Raw genomic sequence first — 18,884 nt, forward strand, 5'->3', positions numbered from 1 at the left:
TGGGGGCCAAACAGTGTTAGAAAGTTTGCCCACAAGCAATGAATGTACTATCACATTTCAACATTTCTCAGAGTATTTTTCTTGAAAATACTTGATGTATTTTCTTATATATTATAAATATGTGGTTGTGCTTTGGAAAAAAATGATCAAAATAGTCCTGAAGAAGAGCATACCAAGTAGAGAGGAATTACAGACTTTAATAAGAAGTAAAGTTAACATTAAAAAGAGGAAGTTCTATATATATATATTTTTTACTATTGTTAGGTTAATAGTTTAAAATGGCAACTCTAATAAGAATAGATAATCAGTGGAACAATATAATACGACTTTGAGAAAAACTTTTAAAAATGCCATATTTGAAACAAATACCATAATTGCATACATTACTATTTGGTGGTTAATAGCAAAGAAATTATTTTGCATCTGGTGACCATCCTTGTGTTATTTAGTAAAAATAGTCACAAACAGCAACAAGTTTTATGAATAGTAATATCCAAAGAAAACAAGGAAGAGTTTTGTACTGATGAGCCTCCATTTGTCCCTCCAGATCCATTCTCTGCTCTTCTCCATGGTGCTTGCTCTGTGCCCGCAGGCTGACTTCCACGCCCTGCACCACCTGAGCTCTCCCACACTCTTACTTCCCCTTGGGTTCATCAGTGGGAAGGACCAGGTAGATAGGGTTCCGGGGAGAGAACAGGGTTCCTGGGGAAAAGGAAGGGAGGGAGATAGAAAGCCAACTAGAGAGACAGAGACATAGAGCGCATTTTGCTTTTCCAGAAACAACACAATGCAATACTAAAATGTTAGCAGTGATTCTCTACATGGCTTACTTTTCCCATTCTTTTGCTTTTCTGCTGTTTTTACAACGTACGATTTTATACATTGATTATGAATAATCTTTGAAATTAAAAACGTAAATTTTTGTGGTAAATGAACTATGTCTTGTGTCACATAGGGATCTGAAGTTATCTTCTGTATTTAAAGCATTATATGGAAATTAAATTTGTTATTATATCTGTCACTGACTTTCATTAACATTACTTAGATTTTCAGTTCACATTTATTCAACCCCAAATTCCTTTCATTTCATCAAAAAATACGTTGCCTGCCAATCCCATTCAATTAAATAGGTATGTAACTTAAAAAATAACTATAAGAAATATTAAAATATGTTTTTAAACTTCTGCTTGCAATAATTTCCAAAGTAAAATTTTAGTTGTAAAAGTAGAAACATATTTCAATAGTATCATAATTTGTGACTTATATTTGCTTATGAAATGCCAATCCTCAAAATAATTTTACTTTGACATATCAATTTTATAAATTAAGTACTTCAGGATAACTCTTTTCCAGAAAAGCAAAACTTTGCTGAAACATAATTTTTAAGTGAGCTGTATCTTTGTATTTTAGGTATGTATAAAAGGAGTACAAATAATTGAGCTTTTATCCATCCTTTTAATCTTTGCAATTTGTATTCTCTTGCATAAGGGCCCCAAAGGACTGTTTAGTTAATTAAATAAGCAATGAACTTTCAAAACACCAGTGGAATACACAGACGTAATTTAATTACCAAAATTGAAGAGTCCATTCTTTTCTTTATACCAAATTACAAAGTAAAACTAGACCTTAAGTCATGAATTTTAATTTTTTAAAATTTCATTTATATTCCCTTCTTTTCACTTAATATTTCTTCTCAGAAACCACTCCTACTTAAAAAACTAAATTAATTGTAGATTAGTAAAGTCTGCATTTATAGAACTAAAATTAATGACCTAAAATGGCATGGTAATTCAGAATAGCACCCCTAAGATTTGTACCTTGTGTCTGACCGCAGAAAGACATGTAATGTGTAATTATAGCCAGAATTCTCCAACCCAAATGTGCTTGTTAACTTTGTTTATCCAGTCATACCACATGCCACACAGCTGCAAACTATTTAGAGAAGGTTTACTAGACACTGCTCTGTCTAGGAATTTTTTCTTTCTTTCCGATTTTCTGCCTCATATCACACTAGGGATAATTTAATGTGACTACATTAAGTGTTTTCTGAACCGCTGCTATTTCTAAATAGTTCTGATGTCTTTGGGGGGCATACTTTTTTCAGAAGCCAGATTTCCTTGAAAGGGATTCTGGTTCAATTAATTAACTTAGTATATTGAGCATGTAAGTTGATACTAACAACCACAATTATTATTTTATCCAACAATGGCCTAGGTGCTGGTGCTGAAGCACCAAATACGACACATAGATGACTGTTTATATGGAGAGCACATTTAAGGGGAGACCTCAAACCAATAAATAACCAATTAATTAAAGGAGAACATTCCAGAAAGAAACGATAAGCACATAAAGAATGGCTGGGTGACACTTTCCTAGAAGTCATTTTTCAGGTCTATTTCCGAAACAAGCTACAAGAGCATAATTTATATCACGAGGTAGCCAATCTGTATTTCTATCTTACCCTCTTGGCCTTGTGGAGACTTTAGAGAGAGAAATAAAGGATGGGGAATCAACAAAACTGTGGGGGTGGGGAGACAAAGCAATGAAAAGGTACAGGGATGATTGGTGACAATAAAATAGCCAGTGAGCACCGAGACAAAAGTGGCTGGGACATAAAGTGTGGTGGGCATCTTGAGCTGCCATCACGGTTGCAAATGCTCTGGGCTTACAGAGCTGGAAGTCATCTTTGGTTATTTACTTGAACCCTCCTGTCTTACAGATAGAGTGACCAGCACCTGGAGAGTGATGAGGCCCATCCAAGTCATCATTAGAGACATAGAACCAGAACTACAAGTTAGCCTTCCTGGTGTGTTTAGCTTACATCTCTACCAATATTTGCTTTCATCTGGGCTAATTGTGATATGGGCACTGAAAAATATTACTCCTGAGCTAGAATCAAGAAGTGATAGTGTGGGATTTAAGTATCCACAAAATTAAGTATTCACGAAATGTATTATGTGGCAAGTAATGTGTCTGTGGGTCAGAACATCCTGCAAAGTATTAATGAGACTGGCTCATGGAGCCTCTTCTGATGGACTTATGGAGGAATGCAGCCCCTGTTCATTTTCCCCAAAACCATGAACAAAAGCAGCTTGATAATTTAAAAGATAAAGGAACTTCTGTTCTGTTGAAAGAGAGGTGCTTGAAAAGCCCCAAACTAGAGACAAAGAAAAAATAGAGCTAGGACGATTAGCTCCTTAGTTATTTAGAAGTAATTCTAGTGAAGATTAAAAAACACCGTGGTCTGGTCGGTAGTTAAACCCCATGATATATAATTTTAGCAGTCATCAAGGAGACAGCCAATGGTGAGGTATAATTATGGAAATGCTGACACAGCATAACACAGTGGAAACCAAATTAATTTTCAACATGCATACCCAAGACCTAATAAGAAACTTCCGTTGATGATGGGAAAATAATTGGGAAATAAAAAAGTGAGTATGTGAGTAAATATAGAAAATGAACTGAATTCTCCTTATTCTGTCTCTGCTCTTTCCACTAGCTCTTTGTCCCTTAATCTGAGGAAATAACAGCATCAGGAGACTCTTCCCACCGAGTCCTCTGAATGAAGGTAAGAATCTGGACTAATGTGTCAAGGAACTTTTTAAATCAACCTGCTTCTGCTGACATGAGGAGAAAGTTAATTAATAAGAAAAATACCTAAATGTATGTTTTTGAAGTTGTTATTTTTAAAAAAGCATTAAATAATAACAATAACTCTGAATTTGCCATGGACCCAGTTAAAGGCCCAGGAAAACTATAAAATCACACCTGAGAATAGAGCTGAGAGATGGCAGATGCCTTGAGATCCTTTAGACACAAAAATGGAGCAAGAAAAAAGAGCAAGTTGTTTAGCATTTGGAAGTCAGAAGTTCACATCACATCTCGCAGACTGCTGTTGGAAGGCATTAAATTTCTATTGGCTATAATGTCTGTATTCACTAAAAGCCTATAATCCTTTCATTATCAGAAGGAATAAGTGATAGTGAACACTTTGTCAGATAAAAGGTACCATGTGCAGGCTCAACAAACAGCAGAAGCAATAGATATACTTTGTATTAGATCTCATTTCAGCTCTATGTAACAGAAGTTTCAGAAAAGAGGAGAAAGAAAAACAAAGCTATACATGAGCAATGGTAAATGGGATTCTCTATCATTGTTTCCCAGTCTTGGCCATGGTGTTCTTTATCTATTATTAATTATCTTCTGCTACTTAACAAATTACCCCCAAATTTCGCATCTTAACAATAAACATGTATTATCTCACACAGTTTCGATGGGTCAGAAATTCAAAAGTGGCTTAGCTAAGGTGGTCTGGCCCTGGGTGCCAGACAGGTTGAAGTCAAGAGGTTGGCTCACTCACATGACTGTAGACAGAAGGACTTAGTTCCTTGCTGGCAGTTAGCAGGAGGCCTCAGTCATTCAGCAAATGGGACTCTCCGTAGGGCTGCTTTTCATGGCAAGTCAGTTGACTCCGCTCAGAACAAATGATCCAAGGTCAAAGTGAAGTCTCAATGAATTTTGCTCTAGCTTTGGAAGTCACACGCTTTCATTTTCACAACAGTCTGTTGGTTACAAGACCCTATTGGTTACATGTCAGCCTTACTCAATATGCGAGGGGAATTTACAAGGACATGCATACCAGGAGTTGAGGACCGCTGGAACCACATCAAAAGTTTTGCCTTTTCTACCACATGCCACCCACTTACACAATTACTTCTTTAACTTGTTTCTTTACATGAACATTTTAAACAAATCCATCTTAAGCAATAGTATCTATGAAATCATGGATTTGATGTGGTCTTTATATTTATCTTAATAAATATTTTCCAAATAAAAATATGACTATTAAAACAAAATGTTTTGTTTTTTTTCTTGTATCTCCTAATAACAACTCAAGCATCACTAGTGTTATATGTACTCCCCTTTGGAAAGCACCACTAGGCACAAACTTGAGCTGGTCCTGCTTGAAGGAGACTCTTATAAGTCTAGTGTAAGTGAGGAGGCATTCGTTTCATGTGATATTCTCACACTAAATTCTCTAGACGTCTAAGATTATAATCCTCAAGGGGTAGACTACAGTGCTATCACAAAGTCCATTTGCTACAGTGGTTATAACTGTCACTTGCCAGCTATCGTTTATAATTACTTAAAATAGAAACAGTTTAAAGAATTGAACGATAAGGGTAAAGCAGATTGTTCTCAGGACATAAAACTAAACTCACCTTATTATGTATTGTTACACTGCTGTCCACTGTCATCACCAAAGGCTATAAAGCAATTTTAACTGTTCCCTGGAATGTCACCAGCAATAAGTGTTTTTGCTTTACTGTTCTGTTGAACTGAATGTAATAGTTATATTTTAGAACCCTTACAGCTGGGAAATCTAGAAATGCCTTCTGGTGTTTATGAATTCATTAAAATATTTGGTTTGTGTAACCTTGGTGTTACCTTAAGTATGGTTGGGGAAATCATGTCATAATTACTGAGTTTTATTAGCAACTAGCCTTTTTAATCATAAAATTCAATGTTCTGAAACCTAGAGCCTGTTCTGTCCCATGCTGGTGACTTTATCTCTTTCCTTGGTGCCATGTCTATGAGCTCTCATCATGCTTTCCTGAGGGTGCTGTATTTACTGGTGTCCTTCATAACCAAAGGTGACAATATGGACAATGTAAGAGTGTGGCTGATGGAAAGAATATGCTGAGTTCACAGAGCAACTCCCATCCTTCAGCCTGCAAAGCCTATGACCATTTGCAGGATCAAGAGTTTGATTTTTACCATTATCTGTCAGCTTTATGGTTCGGCTTCATTTGAGAAGAAAATCTTTTATTTTAATTCTAAATTCTTACCTGAATTAATATGATCATTACATTCTTAATTAAGTTTTCTTCATCATTCTGTTTCATAAAACGGGGAACTGTGGGGAGCTATAAAGCAGTATGTGCATCCAACACACCAAAGCCATTATTGTTCTGAGTATTTCCTCTCCCTTTGTCAGTTGCCTTTTATTAACAAATTTAACTATCACAAATAAATGTTAGATAACTTAAAATTATATATGCCCAGCGTCTGCTTCATTAAGACTAGGGAGAGAAACATGAGCCTGGATTATTCTGGAGACAGTTAATATCTGGCCTCTGTTATACCATTTGTGACTTTTGTAGATTTGAAGATGATTTATACAGTTATTATTTTCCTCTTCCTTTACAACCAGATAGGAAATACAGTGTGTCTTCACAATCAAAACTCATTAAAGCCAAAGTAAATAAAAAGAGATGTATTGTAAGGCGTAAAGGACTGTTGTGCAGGTATCTAAGAAAAAGAGTTCCAGTAGATGTGGAACTGAAAGTGCATTGGAAGGTCATGCCAGGGCTGTCCTTGCTAGCTCTCAAACATCACGTGCTTTCTATCCCTGTTCCTTTCTTTGCTTCTCCACTCTCAAGCACACTCCTCTGCTTACCACTGGTTGCCCAGCTTTTACACTACCTGAGTATTTCAATGTCAACTGTCATCTACCAAATATCTCTATATGCCTCTATTCAAATTAGAGAAAGAGAAAGAGATCTGAATGTTATTTATACCTTTCCTGTGTAGATTCTAAGGAAGATGATATTAACAAGAGTCCCTGGTTTACTGAATGGACTGAGGAATAGGCAAATATAAGATTATCCAAAGAGAGATTTTTAAATTGCTCTGGGAGAGAGAAGGAAAAGTTGAGAGATGAATTGTCTTGGTACCCAGTAAGAAATGAAATGAGTTGCTGAGAGGGACATACATGTTTAATCAGGACTTTTGTTATATTTTGTTGTATGTTATATGATATCATTCTGTTTTTGGTTTCCCATTCATGTCTTCTGTAATATCTATTTTTGTTAAGCTTTGTATGGTCAAGAATACCTTCTGAGAATTGTGATCAAGTTTTCAGTCAAAGTGAATGAGGTTGAGAGCAGAGAGGCTCCACTCAGCATTGCAGTCGTACTTGTGGGGCAGAAAAGGAATCCAGACTCCTTAGCTTCCCTACTCAGTTTCCCATGATTTAGCACCTATCTTCTTTTCCAGATTTATTTCCCAGAAGTGATCCTTGCATGCCCACAGTCCAGCTAGAATGAACTGGTTGCTAGATTCCTCCCTTTTTTCATACTTCTGTGATTTTTCATATTATTCTACCTCCTCATCAAACTTCATTTCAGCAATTCCAAAAGCTACTCTACATCAAGACCCAACCCAAATGCTACTTTCTCCAGCCAAAATTAACCTCTCCTTCTTCTCAGCTCTTATAGCACTTGGTTTAGTACTCATCTAATACCTCTATCACCTTGTGCCTTGCACTAAACATACTGATTGTATGCTTTATCTACAGAACAGAAGCAACATCTAATCGCTCAGATTCCCCACAGAGGCCAGACAGTGCGTGGCAGATATGAGCCCTCAGTAAATGTTTCTGGAATTGAAATAAAAAGGTCAATAACTTAATTGACTCTGTGGTTTATACAGGACGTGTTCTATCCAAACTTTCACAGTGCGATACTAGAAAATAGTAGGCTAAAACGTGTGCACTTAAAAAACTCATTTTCATGATGAAGACATGTTGACTTCTTGTGGATAAAGTAATGAGATTTCATGTACCTGCCACATAGTCTGTCCTGAAGATAAATAAGATAAATGGGAAAATAAACACGCAAACATTTTGGGAAGTGAAAACATGCTATATAAATAAAAGATAGTGCTTATTTGTGCAGCTATGATATGGAGCAGGATCTCTATAACTTACTGTCTCTGTACTGTGGGTACGCATGATAGATCAGATTGATCTGAACCCTCCAAATCAGTGCTGCTCAAACCGTGAACCATGGATCTGTTCCAATCCGCAAACCGTTACTGGTCTATAATGAGATAAATGGAAACATGGGAGTAAGCATTAAAACCTTTCATAGAAATTTGACAGGATAATATAACTACTGAATTTAATAACAAAATGTGGCTTATGTGTATATGCCTGTTTTATTAATTTCATTTTGCCAGTAATTGATTTTCATTGTTGTACAATAGAATTGACCACAACCGATTACAAACAAAAACAAAGCATCCGAAGCATAATTTAAGAAGCACTGAAGCAAGTAATTCTCTCCAGAATGGAAGATACACTGTATACATGGCATTGTTGGAAGTTAGGGGAACATACATTTGTAGATATTATGAAATACTAGTATAACAAAATGTCAACAACAGTTAGTATAAACATCCACAAAAGTCAATATAACAATGATATAGTGAATGCAGTAAGAAAAAAGCATCTGAAAGTTCTAGATGATAGTATTCATTTTGATCAAGGTCTTTCTAAAACATTTTGTGCATCTTAAACAATCCTCTATGCAGATTTATCTCTCTAGTAAATGAGCTTGCATTCTGGAACTTCTAGAGAAAATAACACTCTCTTCTATTGTTCAATGAATTTGGGAGTTGTGTTTGCTAGTAGAAAACATCTATGTACCCATTTAGTTTACCATTAATAATGATTCCTTAGTCATCTGTTAGTCTTTTCCCCAGAAAACTATGAAAAAAATCTTTCACAAAGTCAATAAGCCAGTTTCTTCAAAATACAACTGAGCTTTGAAAATCTTTTGCTTTTCAACAAATTTTGCACTGGCACCTTATGGAAAATCTTCTTCATGTGGGTCAGGATGATAATTTGAGAAAATAATATGAGATTCTCATTGTCAGAGCATCTTGATTTTCCAGATTACCAAGATAATACATTTCACAGGGGTTTAGAATACATTCTATAGATTTCTCATACTATTGAAAATAACATTGGCAGTGTCTTCAAATTTAATATTCATGAAGCATGTTGTGGATTTTGATTGGAGGAAACCTGGATTCATTATTTTGATGAATCATGAGGCAGGGGCTGGATTGGATGTTGGGTTTTATGTTGTGCCTGATGTAATGGGGTTGCTCTGAAACACTTCCTCATGCTTGGGAGTCAGAGTCCTTGACGCTACATCAATCTAGGCAAAGCAAGAGGGTTTTTGATCCATTTATAATGTAATTTTAACTTCCTGAGATTTCATTTTGGTTTTCTTTCCTTCCCTTGCTCAACAAATCTGGCCCTAGGCTGCTCAGGTCCCATGTGAACTGAAATCGGAAACCTCGACAAGCCCTGTCTTACAGGGCTCTGGGCCCACACTCCATCATTACCTCTTTCCTCCTACTTTTCAGACTCAAATTATCTTTACTCATTTTGCAAAATAGGCTATAATTTTTTCAGTTTTTTTTTAAAAAGGAACTGAAATGTTTTATACAGCTCATGACACTAAAGAGAAAATCAGTTTCCTGCTAGCCAAATTGATTCCTATAGTACATTAATATCCAAATCTGTTCTAAATGATGTGTATCTAAAATTACTTTTTACATAACTGTTTGTGGGGGTAGAGAAAGTCTAAGTTATACCCACCAGAAGTTCTGAAAGCTTTGTTAACTTTTAAAATTCTTTAGTTCAGTTAGCATAGGTTTAAATCCGAGGTTACAGTTTTAAAAAGGAAGAGATGACTTCTTCATTTTTCACCTTATCTTTGCCTCTTGACCTTACTCCTCAGTTATCCTTGATGGTTCTTCCCTGAATGTGTTTCCAGTCTGATTTTACTCAAGACTCTGATCTCAACCATGCTATACCCTTAATGCACTTTTTTCAGCCATGAGTTTGGCTGCAGCTGCTCCAGAACACTATCTCCACCTGTATTCCCTTGGCCCTGAGGATATTTCTAGGCTCCCCAATACATCAGTCCATCCCTCACCAGCCCTCCCATTCTCCTGCCTCTATCCTCCCTCCCAAAGACAGATTGATCCCTTCTGATCCTTGATTTTTGTCTCCACCTGCTGCTTAGATATAATGTTTTAATCTTCCCTTATCTTTTTCCCTGTCCTTGTCAAAAATTCAACATCTCTGAACACATAGTAGATAGTTCCATCTCCACCATCACCCAGTTCCTTTTCTTTTAAATGCATCTCCACTTCCACACCCAGTTATGGCTCCAAATGCCTGAGAGGAAAATCCAGGCACCTTGAAATACTATCAAGGAAACCGATTTCAATAGCGGCCAACCTTTCTCTGACTCCTTCCTATAGTTCTCTCTTGTCCTTGGTTAAATTGTGAGTCCTGTTTTGCTGACTATAGTAGTATTAATGACACTGCTTTACCTATACCTGACCACACACTAAAACTTAAGTAACCCTGGAAACTCATGCCCCAATGGGCGTAAGCGGAGAGTCAGGCAAGCTTGATGTGTCTTGATGCTTGTTGACAAAGTGCTTGACAGCATACCTCTATCGTCTCTGTTTATCTAGTTGTAAATTTTGAAAAGGTCCCAACTCAGAAACCTGAAATGCCATTTCTCACTGTGCTTACCATTGTCTGCCCTCTGGGTACGCTGTCTGCACCCTGCCCTGAATTGCACTCTGTCTGTTGGCATCCTATGTGAGTATTTCACTTGGCACCAGTAGCAGCTGCTCCCTATGGCAAAGCAGCTGTGAAAACTGATCAGCCAGGATTTTTCACTTGAATCAGTTTAAACTGAGCACAAAAGATGTGGCAGACATAACTAGACACGTTTTCTAGCCGTTTCTTTCACATTTGCCATCTTAGCCTTATGCTTGGAGCAGTGTGTTTGGGCTGTGGCTCCAGTGTTTGGAAGAATCCCAAAAGTCTCCTGTCACTGATAACACCCTTTTCCACATTAACCCTTCGAATCTCAATGATTTTTTAAAGAACAGATAGAATTGACTTCCCCAGCGTCTGGCTTCTCTCTCAATGGGTGACATTATAACACAGCTCATCTTTTTTGAAGTGAGCAATCTGTCAGTTTCAACACATCATTTGTTTTTCTCCCATATTTACATCTGTAGCCAAAACTGATTCTTTTCACTTCCCTGCAGCTCTCAAAAGAATTAAGTCTTTCATCTCTCTACCTATTCACTTATCTATTTATTTAATATAGTCATTGCCTTATCATCTGTGTTTTGAATGATTTCATACTCTTTCTTTTCTACTCACCCTGAACCTGTCCATTTGACTCTTCATTCTTTCAACCTCGTGGAGCCTCTTCTGCTTGCTTTCACTAGGCTATTCAAAACTGTCTTGCTTCGCAGTTCCCTTCCTTTTCATCTGTCCCTGGGCCCCTGCATTAACATAATCCTTTTTGAGCCTTTATCTTATTATCTGCTTTTCATCACTACCATGTGTGGACCTCATTTCAGATTGAACTTCATCTCAGAGCTCTAGTCCTATATATAGATCACCTATACAGATTACAACTGTCAAAGAAAGCAGAATTTGATCCTGTCTACAAGTCTCACCTTGACAAGCATCCTTGGGGAAGCCACTTCAGTATGATCACAAGGATCTCTGATATCTCTATGTACATTCTGCTTATACAGTGTGGGCCATGTTCTAAGTGCTCCATACATAGGCTCTCATTGAATTCTTACAATGCTAAGAGACATGGAGCATCATTACCCCATTCACAGCTTAAGAAATTGAGGCACTGAGGGAAAAGTGACTTGCTGGTTACACAACTCGTCAGACAGAAACCAGGATTACCCGGCAGTTTACCGCCAGAGCCTGTGCTTTTTGCCACCATGCCCCAAAACAATGTTTCGATATCTAATGTTTCTGCTTTTCATCTCTTCTCCAGGTCCCATTAGCTTCTACATTGTCAGACTCCTCATTCAGTCACATTCTGACAAACCAGAAGAAAAACAAGATTCTCTTTGTACTGATAAAATCGTATGACTTCTTTAGCCACCACACTTCCTGTCTTTTCTTTGTAGAAATTGAACTCAATTCCTTTATCTCCATGGCTTTCCCCCAGACTACTTGATTTCAACCCACGTTATCAAATGTAGATAGATGTTCGTAATCCTCTTACTGACATTTCCTGTCATGAGATACAGCTTCACAAAGCACAGGCTCCTCCAAGGATGCCCATAACCCTGATCTGAGGTCCCGACTCTTGAGAGTCTAGAATGAAATTCCTTATTTTCCCCCTTCGAGTCATTTATTAACCATTACAAAGTTTAGGTCATTTTAGAGCACGAAGGACTATTTGTGATCCCTTACCTTCTCGATCAAGGCTGAAATTCAAGCACATAATAAAGCAGACTCTTAACTAGAACAGCTGGTACGGTGGTAAAGGAAAGGAGACAGGAAATGGCATGAATTTAAGCATTTTAAATGGCTGAATAAAATGCTTAGTTTTTCAAAAAGTGAACATTTGAACTTGAAAATGCAGTAGCAAGATTTGTGCAAAAGTTTAGTGGAACGAACAGAAAAGTCTTGGCCTGATGTCAAGCTATATGACTTCTCCTCATTAAAGGGCAGGACCCTTCTTTGCTACCTTTCCTTTGTTTTTATGATGGGAGCATGATTCAGTTGGACATTGAAGTGTTAGCCTTGATTCCTCTTTTTCATCACCCATCCCCGTTCCGATCCATCCATTTAAAAAAATAAAGTCTTTCTCTGGTTTACAAAGCCCAACACATGCTGGCTCCTGACTACTTCTCTGACTTTCTTCTCTCCCTCACGCACTGTACACTCTACACCCTGGACTGCTTTCCATTCCATGACCATTCTCAAGTCAGATCTTTCCTCTGTTCAATATGCTTCCTTCCCTGATCTTTTCACAGCTCATCCTTTTCTTGTCCATAGAAGCCTGTCTGAACCATCCAGTCTAAAGGAATTGTCCAGTGAGTCTATCATATCACCTTATTTTTAATTGTCTGCATTGTACTAATTATAGTTATAAAATCTTAAATTGGGACTTTTTACCTAAGTTGTAGCTGAGTTCACAAAACAAGAGGTGAAAAATACTCCAGTATTCTGAAGTGAAGTGTTAGACTACCTATGCAGTACTTTTCAAGGAGATGAACGACTTGGTTTAACAACTCTTGGTTAACCTTCAACCAAATGGGGTGAAAGAGCTAAGAGAGATTTTGGACCTTCGAAATTAGTTTTTCAGAGGGAATTGATGATGTGCTATGAGCTGCTCCCCCAAAATACATACACTAAAGAGGAAAGGGGTGGGAGTTGCCTCCCTCCCTTTTCTGCTTCCCGGAGAGACTTTGATAAGACTGCTCAGTGATCTTGCTCTATGTCCCCCCTTGAATCATGGGCCACAGACTACCAGCTAGAAATATCTAAAGGCAATAGACTAGCTGCTCTGAAAGATAAGCAGGACGAAGAAGCCAAGTCAAGAATGGTCTGGACTCCCAGAATATATTACAATAAAGGACACATTGGGTGTTCCCTCTTGACCAGATTATGGCCACAAGAGAAAGTCCCAGGCTAGAGCCCTTTTAAGTCCTACCAAAGAGGGCAAATTTGATCCTAAGAGGAGCACCCCAAAGTTCCTACTCTCACCCAGCAAAGCTCTTTTCTGACAGTGATAGCCCCCGTGAAAATAATAATTAAGACACTTGATAGCACAGTTTTCCAGACTTGCCTGATAATAAGACCTGCCCTGGTGGCTTGTTAGAAGTACAGAATCCTGGGCTTGCCTCCTGAAGCTGCTCGTTGATGACATCTGGATCAGTCCTACAAATCCATTCTTTTACACAGGGCCCAGGTTTGCAATTGTGGGAAATATTTGATGGAGAATCCCAGGGTAGGCGTGGTGCAGAAAAGCCGACCAAGGAAATTGTGCTTGAGTTGACACCCGATGAGAAAATATGGGGGAAGTGGGTTCCAAGCAGAGAAAATGTCAAGGGCAGAGGCCCTGAACACAGTATTAAGTGCCCGGCTTCCAGGAGCAGAGCAAGCCAATAAATCACGGCTTCACCAAGTGGGAAAACCTTGGCCAAAGAAGGTCAGAGGGGAGGGCAGGAGCGATGGAAGTTTTCTAAATCAGCAGGCAGCCATTGGATGGTTTTAAGTAGAAGAATGATGATCTGATAAACATTTCAAGAAGATCTATTTTAAAAAAGACTAGTCATCAAAATGAAAGTTGAGAATGTGCTTCAAAATTTTCTCAGATGATCTCTTTAAAATGCAGTTTCCTAGTCCCTATCCCAGATCTTCAGAACTAAGGCCCAGACATCTGTATTTCTAATAAGCACCCCAGGGCTGAATAATACAGCCTCAAACTGAAAGCCCCATGAAAGTCTGGACTCTATTTTATTTACATCTGAATACCCAGTGGCTAGTATTGAAGTAATGAGGATATTACTTAAATCCTGAGAATCATGTGAAGTGTTCATAATAAATATATAAATGAATAACCAATACTTTGGTATTAAAATTAATGTGATTTGCTTTTTAAAAACAGATATTTTATAAACTAGCATAATAAATAAAATTATTAGCAGTCATTACATATTTCAAATATTGCCTAAACAAATATACTACCATTTAAGCTAGTGCTTTAATCATTTTCATTAATCTATCAATGTTATATTCTGGTTCCTCCAATTTACCTAGATCTGATCAGCACATCTCTCATTACAAAAGACTATTGAGTAGTTGGTTGTTGCAGGTTATGAACAGTAACAAAGCAATGATGGTGCTTGAATAGTTTCAGTTGCTCAGCATCTACTGTTTGTTCTCATCTATAATCTGTAATGATTGAGGGGAAAACATGTATGAATCAAGGTAAAACCCCATAGTTGGAACATCAGCATTTCTTCTTGAATTTTTCTAAAATTCAGCTCATATAAATAGACACAGAGAGTTTCTACATTTATATTGTAGTATTTGTTGGTGATTGCAATTAGTATTTTTTCTTAAGATTAAAAAGAAATGCTATGAAATATAATAAAAATCCATAAAACTTAGAAGAAAATACAAATAGTCAACTATTAAAATATGTTCTGGGTCATACAAAAGGAAAACATAGACATAGTTTTCATAAAGTAAGTAGGAGTAATGTATGAGAATCAGTATAATTTATAATTAAAAACTACCAAAATGTTATAAAATTCTTTAAGAACAGTAGAGATTGGTTTATACAAAAATATTTCCAGTATTAATATACATCATTTCTACAGGTGATATATGAAATATTAAGCATAAATAGATCAGTTACAAACCCAATCCATATTGGGCAAATCTCATACTTAACTCACTTTATCTTTAGGGAAACACATAGTGGGGTTTTAATAAATGTTTCATGAATGACTGAATGGTTCTCACAGTTGCTTTATATCATGAAGATGATGAGATCAAATTCATGTTCATTAAGCTGAACATATCTGGGTGTTTTGTTTTGTTTTTTGTCACCAAGACACACTGTATCTTTATTTCCAGCCAGAAATCCACTGTATCCTTATTCCATCACTTAGGTTACTCATTGGTCACAAAAGAAAATGCTTCCAGTCCAATACAATCCTTCACAACTTTTCAACAAATGTTAATAATGTCACCTTCGTATACCAAGACCAGGATATGTATAAGTATATATATATACATATATATGTATGTATGTAGGTATGTATGTATGTATATATATATATATATATACACACACACAAACATGCAACACATACCTGTGTGTGTATATATGTGTGTGTATGTGTATAATGCCATATATGTGTGTATATCTATAAATTTAAAAGATGTGAATCAATATTATCATTATTATATAATAACTTATGCTTTCAAAGGGAAAAAAACTTAAGGCCTGTAATTATAGGCCTGATGCACACTATTGGATTTTGAGTGTGCTCCAAAGAGATCCTGCTGAAGAGCTAAATACATTTAAAGTTAATAAAACTAAAAGGTTTTTTGAAAAAAAATTACATTGAAACTTTTTACTCAACCACTTTATTCCACTTTCTGTCAAAGCTTATGTGCTTCCAAGGGAGTACAGTAATTTGTGCATTTTCTATTTTTAAATAATTCATTGTTCTAGTTAAATATTATGAGTGTATGCCAATTCCTAAAGAGTCATGCAGAGACAGTAGGTGCAATTGTGTTTTACTCAAAATAAATTCACGGTTAAAGCAAATATTTAACAACTGTCAAATACTGGATTGCATATAAAAAAACTAATCCTACATAGCTCTGGTAAATTAAAACTTCAAACCAAATCTTCCTTCTGTGCTTTATAATGAGAAAACCAAATGAGGAACTTTTCTGGGCAGCCTGGTTTAAAAAACCCACCTGTTTTCTCTTTTTTTAAAATATATTTTTGAAGTCGATACTTTCAAGTAAAGGATTTAAATGATTCAGAAAACCAAAACTGAATTGTAAAGAGTAACTCTCTCATGCTTAAATTATATTTGTGATACACTACAATTTGATAAATGGCTTATGAGGCATTAATTATAAATAATATTCACTGAAAAAAGTCAAGCTCAATCAATGCAAAGAAGACATTACCTGAGGAATGGCAACCCTCCTATGGATCACCCACCAAGGCTTATGTTTATATTTTCTCCACCTCGGCCACCCACCATCATGGTTTCATCCGGGACTTCGTCATTATTCCGAAGAGTTATACTGAAATATTAAATTCAGGCATTCAGGTCTCTGATCACCAATCCCACTCTATTAGCCCCAGCCCATCTGTCTTCAGTTTCTTAGGCACGCTTAGTCTCTTGACTCTTATCTCTCTATCACTACCTTCCCCATCTAAATTAAAATCCATGCTCCATATTTCAAATACTCTCTTCCTAACTCTCAGCCCTCTTTTCCTATTGTCCTTTAGGCTGAGTAGTTGAAAAAATTCGAACTTAGATAGATCTAATTCTTCACCTTTTCTGAAAGAAAACCCACACTGCTCAGTGCTTTGGGAGAAATTTCATACAAACTTGAAGATTGGCACTAGCTTAATGGCGTGATTTTCAGCCTCAACTGTGTTCTCAAAGAGTTCTGACAATCTATTTTTTTCAAAGTATTTATAACCTCTCTTCTTCTTAAATCTCCAACCCCCTCGCTGACTTTCACTTTCATCAGGCCACCTTTCTTTAGCTTCACAAGGAAAAGAGAAGCGATCAAGTAGAATAGTCTCCATCTCCCATTCAGATTGCAGACTTTCCTGCGTGCCAACCATATGTTCCTTCTTCCCTCTATTGAACAGGGTCTCTTTTGTCTAAAACTAGCCTTTCAATCAGGAGGAATCCCATTTCCTCTCACCTTTTTAGGAGACCATGCTGCCGTTGCTGTCTCCTTTTTTCTACTTTATCTTCAAAATCTCTTCCTATATTGCTTTATTTTCACAAATAATGAAATGATGAAGTTTTCCCAACATAAAAATTTTAAAAATATGTAAAACCTCTCTGGTTTTATATATGTGGCCCCTACCCCTTCTCTGTTCACCCTTTAATAGTTAACTTTTTTTGAAAGAATACTCTAGTTGTGATTTCCTTTTCCTTACCTCCAATTTACTTTGATCCATCCGGAATCTGGCTTCTGTGTCCACCAAACCACCAAAAGGATTCTCACCGAAGTCACAAATGACCATCGTGTTTATCAAGATTCCAGCAGGAACAAGGTGGGACATTCAAGTTGAAATTATTTGAAGAGAATGTAATAGACTGTTAAGGGCTATTGAAAGTGTATAGTGAATCCTCAAGCACAATACTCCAAAGCTAATAAATGCCGGAAACTCTTTCCTGCCCTAGTCCAAAAGGGGCAAGCAGTGAGAGCTACCTGACAGGAACTGCAACTTAAATCAAGAAATGGATAGCCTGCAGCAAATGCACAGAGAAGAAACTGAGGGAAAGTATTCCCATTCACTCTCCTCCCTTCTCTCCTTCTCATCTCCTTCCAGTACTCACCATTGGTGTCACTCAAACAGAAAGAAGGAAGCAATAGAGCTCACTGAGCCATCCATACTGGTCAAACTTCTGGGCATGGAGCAAGATGAAGGATGGGACAACGAGAAAATAGCCGATACTCGCTTATTGCTAAATTTATTGTGCAGCTTTGGGTCTTCTTCTTACTTGCGTTTTAGTAGCACTTAACAATGTTAGTCTCTTCTTGAAAGTCTCCTTTTTATGACCCTTTCATGCCATTGCAACTACTTATCTTCTGCCTCACCTTCTGCAGTGTCTATATCCTAAGCCTTTTTCAAAATGCTCATGCTCTCGAGGGCTATGGCTCTTCAAAGCCTGCTTTTCCTCTCATTGCCCCTTAGTGGCCTCATTCGTTCCTCATCCTTCAGTCACCACCTATAGCTTCATGATTCCCAAGACTATATTTTGAGCCCAGATCTTTCTCCTGAGTTTCAGACCTACTTCTTCATCTGTCTATACTGCATCTTTACTTAGAAGTCTTATAGATACCTCAATATTACCATGTCAAAAGCAAACCATCATATCTAACCTCAAATCCATTCCATTTGTGTTTCCTATTTTAGTAAATGATCCCATCATTCTTGCAATTGCCCAAAACAGAAACTTGTGATTCAACTTTGACTGACCACATTTACAATTAATTAGAATTCTTATCACTTTTATCTCAAGGATTTACATTTATCCTCACTGCCACTACTCAGGTCTAGGCCACCATAAACTCACTGGGTTCTAGAAGCAGCCTCTTTCCGGGTCCTCTGCCTCGTTTCTTGGCCCATTCAGCACCCTTCAGCCAGAGTGCATTTTCTATGACAAATATGCTCATTGTATTTTCCTTCTTTTATAATTTCCAATAGCTCCACATTTTTCTTAGAATAAAATCCAAATTTCTTACCTTGGCTCTTAGGATTTATCCTCTCCTGTCTTAGGCACCATTATACTACATTCCAACAAAGCAAAATTTATTTCAGTTAATTCAACAGACCATTCTCAGTCTCACCTCTGAACCTCCACACATTCTTTTCCTTCTTCTTGGTGCACTGCTTGCCCACTCTTCACCTGGATGATTCCTGCTTTGCCTACAGGCCTCAGTGTAA

General features: G+C 37.1%; 2 long non-coding RNA genes across 3 annotated transcripts in view; one reads left to right on the plus strand and one right to left on the minus strand.

Moving 5' to 3' along the window:
• The window catches only part of LOC141572878 (uncharacterized), a 247,570-nt gene extending 240,094 nt beyond the window's left edge, over nucleotides 1–7,476 (plus strand). The window contains exons 3-5 of the long non-coding RNA XR_016019747.1: nucleotides 2,720–2,806; nucleotides 3,503–3,571; nucleotides 7,364–7,476. This is a non-coding gene — a long non-coding RNA (uncharacterized LOC141572878). The remainder of the gene's footprint in view (nucleotides 1–2,719; nucleotides 2,807–3,502; nucleotides 3,572–7,363) is intronic.
• LOC109458853 (uncharacterized) lies at nucleotides 314–16,855 on the minus strand. Of its 2 annotated transcripts, XR_002139295.3 has the most exons (5): nucleotides 16,748–16,855; nucleotides 16,373–16,492; nucleotides 7,775–7,886; nucleotides 4,364–4,565; nucleotides 314–702 (listed from the first exon to the last, which is right to left on the minus strand). It is a non-coding gene; the product is annotated as an uncharacterized LOC109458853 (long non-coding RNA). The 2 variants fall into 2 exon arrangements; XR_012498359.1 differs by lacking the exon at nucleotides 314–702 and having other exon boundaries at nucleotides 3,585–4,565.
• Nucleotides 16,856–18,884: the final 2,029 nt, after the last annotated feature.

The sequence above is a fragment of the Rhinolophus sinicus genome, chromosome 17 (assembly GCF_057876585.1).
Source record: "Rhinolophus sinicus isolate RSI-liver-muscle chromosome 17, RSI-T2T, whole genome shotgun sequence".
Classification (NCBI taxonomy): Eukaryota; Metazoa; Chordata; class Mammalia; order Chiroptera; family Rhinolophidae; genus Rhinolophus; species Rhinolophus sinicus.